The following is a 6,086-nucleotide window of genomic DNA, read 5'->3' on the forward strand; positions in this document are numbered from 1 at the left end:
TTCTATATTAGGATTTAAACTTCTAAACTGCAAGTAACAAAAGGGGCTCTCTGACAGAAGCAGTAATGCAGTGATCTATTTACGTTGCATGCAATTTGTGATCTGCATGGTTCACCTGCTTTGCATCAGGCATTTTGACCTCCTCCGCCACTTTATAATGAATCAAACCCCTTCCACTAGACACAAATCAGATCTCTCTGCAGCTGGTCCATCAATCTTCAGAGTTATCCAGCCAAAGTGAAGCGTAGAAGCCAGTATTGAGCCCAAGTTTTCTGGTACCACGTTGTTCAGCCACTAAATGTACATACTTCTCCAAGTCCACCTTAACACCTCCCAAGTCCCTGACCACTACCCTGCACGCATCAGTGCGGCCCTCTGTCACACCACAACCAAATATTTTTGGCCCTTGGAAAAATATTTGCAAGTACCCATGGTCTATTGTAAATGTGATTATATGCAAATGTGTGTGAATGGCAAAAGGTAAAGAAAATGCAGGAGAGTGGCTGGATTGTGTGGGGAGGTGCAGATAAGTTTAGCCTAATGGATGCTAATAATAAAGCACAGGGGCACGTGCCTATTTGCCTAAACTGGAATCCCAGGTAACTATTTGGTCGTTTTTCCTATTGGAGTATCTGGGCCAGTCCCATTCATTGTTTGTAACTCTTAGAGCCTTTGCTAACCATCTTGTCTTCAATTGCAGGTTTGCAGTCTGTAAGGTATTTGTGTTTGAATGGTCAGGCGTGAGTACCCACAAAGACAAGGTAATTCTGTTTATGTTCCACATTGGATTTGGGGGGTGCTGGGTAAATAGATTCACAATCTGCACCCCTTTTCTTTTATAGGTTTGTGAGACTATGCTACAAATACAGCTGTACGGGCAGACGTGAGTACAGGCAGAACAAACAGGTAATTGTTTGGTAGAGTTAAACTGTGGTGCATCTTGTGCATTGTAGTATAACAACATACCTTACCCACATTTTCTTCTGTTGTAGGTTTTGCAGACAGTACCGCACCCATTTGAACAGGCATACGTGAGTACAAGCAGAGCAGGTAATTGTTTGGTAGAGTTAAACTGTGGTGCATCTTGTGTATTGTAGTATAACAACATACCTTACCCATGTTTTCTTCTGTTGAAGGTTTCGCAGACAGTATCCCACACATTTGAATGGGCATACACGAGTACAAGCAGAGCAGGTAATTGTTTGGTAGAGTTAAACTGTGGTGCATCTTGTACATTGTAGTATAACAACATGCCGTACCCATGTTTTCTTCTTTTGTGGGTTTCGCAGACAGTACCCCACACATTTGAACGGGCATACACGAGTACAAGCAGAGCATGTAATTGTTTGGTAGAGTTAAACTGTGGTGCATCTTGTGCATTGTAGTATAACAACATACCTTACCCATGTTTTCTTCTGTTGTAGGTTTCACAGACAGTACCCCACACATTTGAACGGGCATACGTGAGTACAAGCACAACATGTAATTGTTTGGTAGAGTTCCCTTATGGTGCACATGGTATATTTCTGTATTACAAATTCACAATGTGCTGTGACAATCTTTACTTCTATTGCAGGCTCTACGGACAGTGCTACATTTAAGTTTGAAAGGGCAGGGCAGTGGACAGAAAAATCCAGGTAATTACACTCTACGTTATGCCGGAGATGCCTCAGTATTAAGTGACAGATTGCAATCATGAGCATAGGCATCAACTTTAACCATGTTCCTTTATTTTGCAGGCTTTGTGGCATAGCAGGCTAAACCCAGTTATCGCAAATATGTTCAAGCGCAAAGCTGTACCTTCTGCAGAGTGTGATGCTTCACCACAAAGGAAGAAATGTTGCTTTGTATTCAAGGAAGAGTGGATGAAAGAAATTGTGGAGGCTGACACACAGAAATCACGAAACAAGGTTCGCGTGCAACTTGGGGAACTATTTCAATAAAGTCCAGACGTGGGCTTGATTTGCAAAGCATGTGCAGAAGCCAAGATTGTTGGGGACTTTTCCACAGGGAAGAAATGGAGTGATGGCTGGAAACTGGATTACCTGAAACACCATCTAATTAGCAAAGTTCACGAGTCTGCCATGGTGATATTGAGAAACAGAAGTGCTGTTGCCAGGTTTAGTTTTGGAGTGCGGGCAATGCTGACAGAAACTGCCACTGACAAAGCAAATGGAATGGAAGTAGTTGAACGACAAAGATCCCTGCCTGAGGAGATAAAGATTCTCATCAACAATGTGTTGCTGGCAGTCAAGATGAATACTTCAATGTTATCTGTACAAGACATCCATGGTCACCTAGCTTTGTATGTGAAGATACCAGACAGCTGGAGGAGCAAGAAAGATAGCGTGATACACTGTGAAGGTATGGCAGAACTTCGTAACGCTTTATATCACACATTGATAATTGATGAGAGCACAGATATTTCTGTTACAAAAATGCTCATTCTCTACTTCAAGTTCCGACCTGTAACCTCACCAGAGCACAAAACACTGTTTGGGGGCATAGTGAAGCTGACTAGTTGTAATGCTGAGGCTATCACTACTGCTGTGAAGGAATTCTACACTGCCAATGAACTGGACCTCATGAAAATGGTCATGTTCACATCAGATGGTGCGTCTGTGATGCTGGGTAAAAATAATGGTGTTGCTACTCGCCTTAAACAATCTATTCCCCATCTAGTTGAGCAGCATTGTGTCGCTCATCGAGAAGATTTGGGAGTTGATGATGCCTGGAATAGGGTTCCAATGATTAAAGAGATGGAGACATTATTGAGGACTGTCTATACTGTGTTCTCCAGATCTCCTGCAAGGAAGTCCAAGCTGGATGAAATGGCATTGGTCACTGATTGTGAAGTGGTCTCTTTTCGACCATTGAATGAAGTCCGGTGGCTTTCAAGGCATTTTACAGTTGGTGCACTAATTCGGAATTATGAGGCTGATCTTAAGTACTTTGAGCATGAGAAGGTTGAAGAGAATGATCCAGTTGCTAAATATTGTTACAAAAAGCGATCTGACTCAAACTACCATATTTCCCTTGCAGTACTTAATGACATTCTGAGTGAATTTGCATCTTTGTGCAAACTGTTCCAAAAAAGTTATTTGACTACTGTTGAAGCTGTACAGTATGCAAGAGCAAAGATTGGCCAAATTAAGGAACAGTATTTGGGGGACACTGTCTTTTGGAGCAGCAATGTAAGAGATATGATGGCGTTGTACAAGGAAAGGCAAGAGTTTGAAAGTGGGCCTATTTTGTCTTTTGTTTCCCTTCTTTGTGAGCACATGCAAAAAAGGTTCCCTGAGGATGAACTTAAAGAGTGGGCAAGTTTTGAAATCCAGGCAATATCAACACAATCACATTTTGATTTTGGGACTGAGAATATACAAAGACTTGTTGAAAAGTATAAAAATGTCTTGGTCCTGGGTGATTGTGAAACACCAGAGGATGTTGTTCGACAATACAGAGACTATAAATATGTGGTGGCATATCATGTGAAGGGTGGTTTATTTACAATATTTCAAGACATGGTGAATTTCACAGTACGCAATGCTGCTCAGTATAGTGTGGTGTCTCAGCTTGTTGATGTCTGCGCAACATTTCAAGCATCTAGTGCAGATTGTAAACGAGGATTCAGCCTCATGAATACTATCAAGAGTAAATTGAGGAATATACTAGAGCAGAAGCATTTGTATATGCTGATGAGGACAAAGGCCTACCTCCTGAATGGGAAAGTTGACCTTGATAAAGTTTATCAGCACTGGAAAAATGGCAAGGATCGCCGTGAGAAGCAACCCTGTCACCCATCTAGTGATGCAACTTGACTTGTCTGAACGTCCCTCTCTCACAGTCCATGTTTGCCTGGATGTCAGAATTTTACAAACTATCTCTGGCGGGATAGCCCAACTTAACTCAGTAGCTTTCACATCAAATTGTAAATGTTCTGTAATTTTGTAACTTATTGTGTATATGTGATATTGTATAGGCTCTCAACATTTCCCCACCCAATGAACAGTGCTCCAGTTAAGAATATTTAGTAAAATCTTATGATGGTACCACCTTTTGGAGTCTTGTGCTTTTCTAAACCTTAAGTGTACTTGCCTGTGTAACCAATTCATGTCATGGCGTCTTTATCCAATTTGCAAACTGTCCCTAAGACCCTTAACGTGGAGCTGTATGTGTGAAAATGCACCATCTTTTCACTTTTTTAAGTAAACGTTTGGAGTGACATTTGGCGCTGCACACGCCCGTGGTCTGGTTCCTGGCGCACATAACCATGGTTGCAGAGCACAGAGACCCTCCACTGCCGCACACAGAGGAAAGAAATTAGAGGAAACATTGCTCTTGACCCTTCGGTTCAACTGCAACTCAACTTCCGCTTCCGACCGAGGCAGAGACAATATAGCGGGATGTTTGAAACAGAAAACGGACCATAAAAACTGCAACGCGGTACCAACAAGCATTGGCAATCTCAACCAGTGTCCCAGTGACATAGACCCGGCCCTGAGAAATAATTGCTGGTGATAAGCACCGGAAAGCACCGGCACAAATTAAGCACTGGTGGCAAGTGGTACATAGGCTCTACTACATTTCCAGTACAAAAACGCATTTTAGAACATTGGAGGGCAATTACCAATTCTGACTTGAGTTACAATACAGCAAGGCATTTCCGGGAACATCAAAAGGGGGATTGGACCAAGGCAACATATTTTGGGATTGATACCGTACCCAGACACCCAAGAGGAGGGAATAGTATTTCTGCCTTACGCAGACTAGAATCCCGATACATATTACAAGCGGGGTGTCTGATTCCCCATGCAATGAATAATGACGAAGAATTACACCCACATTTATAATATGAGAAGCTGTTTCCTGCAACCCACAGAGTCTTTGAGGCTCTTTAATTGTATTGCCAATTGATTGTTCTGTTTTTTTCTCCTTTTGCACTTCTTTCTGTTTTATTAGATCTTCTGGTGTCCAGAGTTTCAAACAGATACACTTAAGATACAATGTAGATGCAGTACGATGTAAGTTAGTTTAATAACAATTGTCTGCTTTTTTTCTGTGCAGAATTAAGGAAAGTTACACATGAAAGTCATATTGGCAAGATTCACATCTAGGGAGCTTAAATGCACGAAGAAGGCTATCCATATGCGGAAAAACCTTTGCTTCATATTAGTATGAGTTGAAACAGCCTTAATGAAGTCAGTTTGAACTACTAGACCCCGTATCATAAAATACTATATATGGAAGTAATGGTTTCAATTAATTGGAATGAATATTAGTTGATTTACTGAGACTTTTACTTTTTATCTAACTAAATGAATTATTGCATAAAATCATTAGAATGGCTCTCTAAAGAGGGACACGTGATATAAGCATTGAATGGGGTACTATACCCAGTATTAAGATAACGAATCTGTGGATTAATCCATGCACGTGAACAAATTGTGCCAATAATAATTGTGAAGCCTTACCTGAGTCAGGAAATCTGCATGTAATTAAGGGGCAGACACATTATCATGATCACGATATAGAAAACATATCTATAGACACACAAAAAAATACTGCAATCCTGACCAAAGTAGGGTTAAGTATTATTGTGCAACTTAGTGGTCAAATACCAGTCAATCTAATCAGTGAATAAGATGGGAAAGTGACAACAATAAGATCACGATAATATTATTTCTGAAATATGTAATTTGACCAAAATGTACACGATTTGTCAACATAAAGTTACATTGATAAAAAAAAACAGCAAAATAGAAAAATGTTAAGTTTTTCACTTATGTCTATTGGGCGTGTCCTGTGTGACGCGTTACCTATTAAAATATTAATGGAATACAAGCTTGTTGGTGCCGCTGGCTTTTCTCTTTGTATTTGGAAAGGAGTTTCTCAAGCAATATTTATATATCATGTGATCAAGGTTCTTGTTGAACCGAAACGCATCAGGACCAAGCAGGCAATAAAATTCACTTTCTGGCACTATTTGGTGGTCCGTTTCCGTCCATGCTGCAAGCTAAGGAGTGACGGAGTGCTGTGATATAAATGTTAGGGTAAGGGTGTTTTTAGGGCTTAGGGTGGGTAAA

The 6,086-nt window shown here is 40.8% G+C and overlaps 1 pseudogene; it reads left to right on the plus strand.

Moving 5' to 3' along the window:
* The first annotated feature begins 1,778 nt into the window (after positions 1–1,778).
* LOC146810400 (E3 SUMO-protein ligase KIAA1586-like) lies at positions 1,779–3,967 on the plus strand (annotated as a pseudogene).
* The last annotated feature ends 2,119 nt before the right edge of the window (positions 3,968–6,086 follow it).

This window comes from Triturus cristatus, chromosome 7, assembly GCF_964204655.1.
Source record: "Triturus cristatus chromosome 7, aTriCri1.1, whole genome shotgun sequence".
NCBI lineage: Eukaryota > Metazoa > Chordata > Amphibia > Caudata > Salamandridae > Triturus > Triturus cristatus.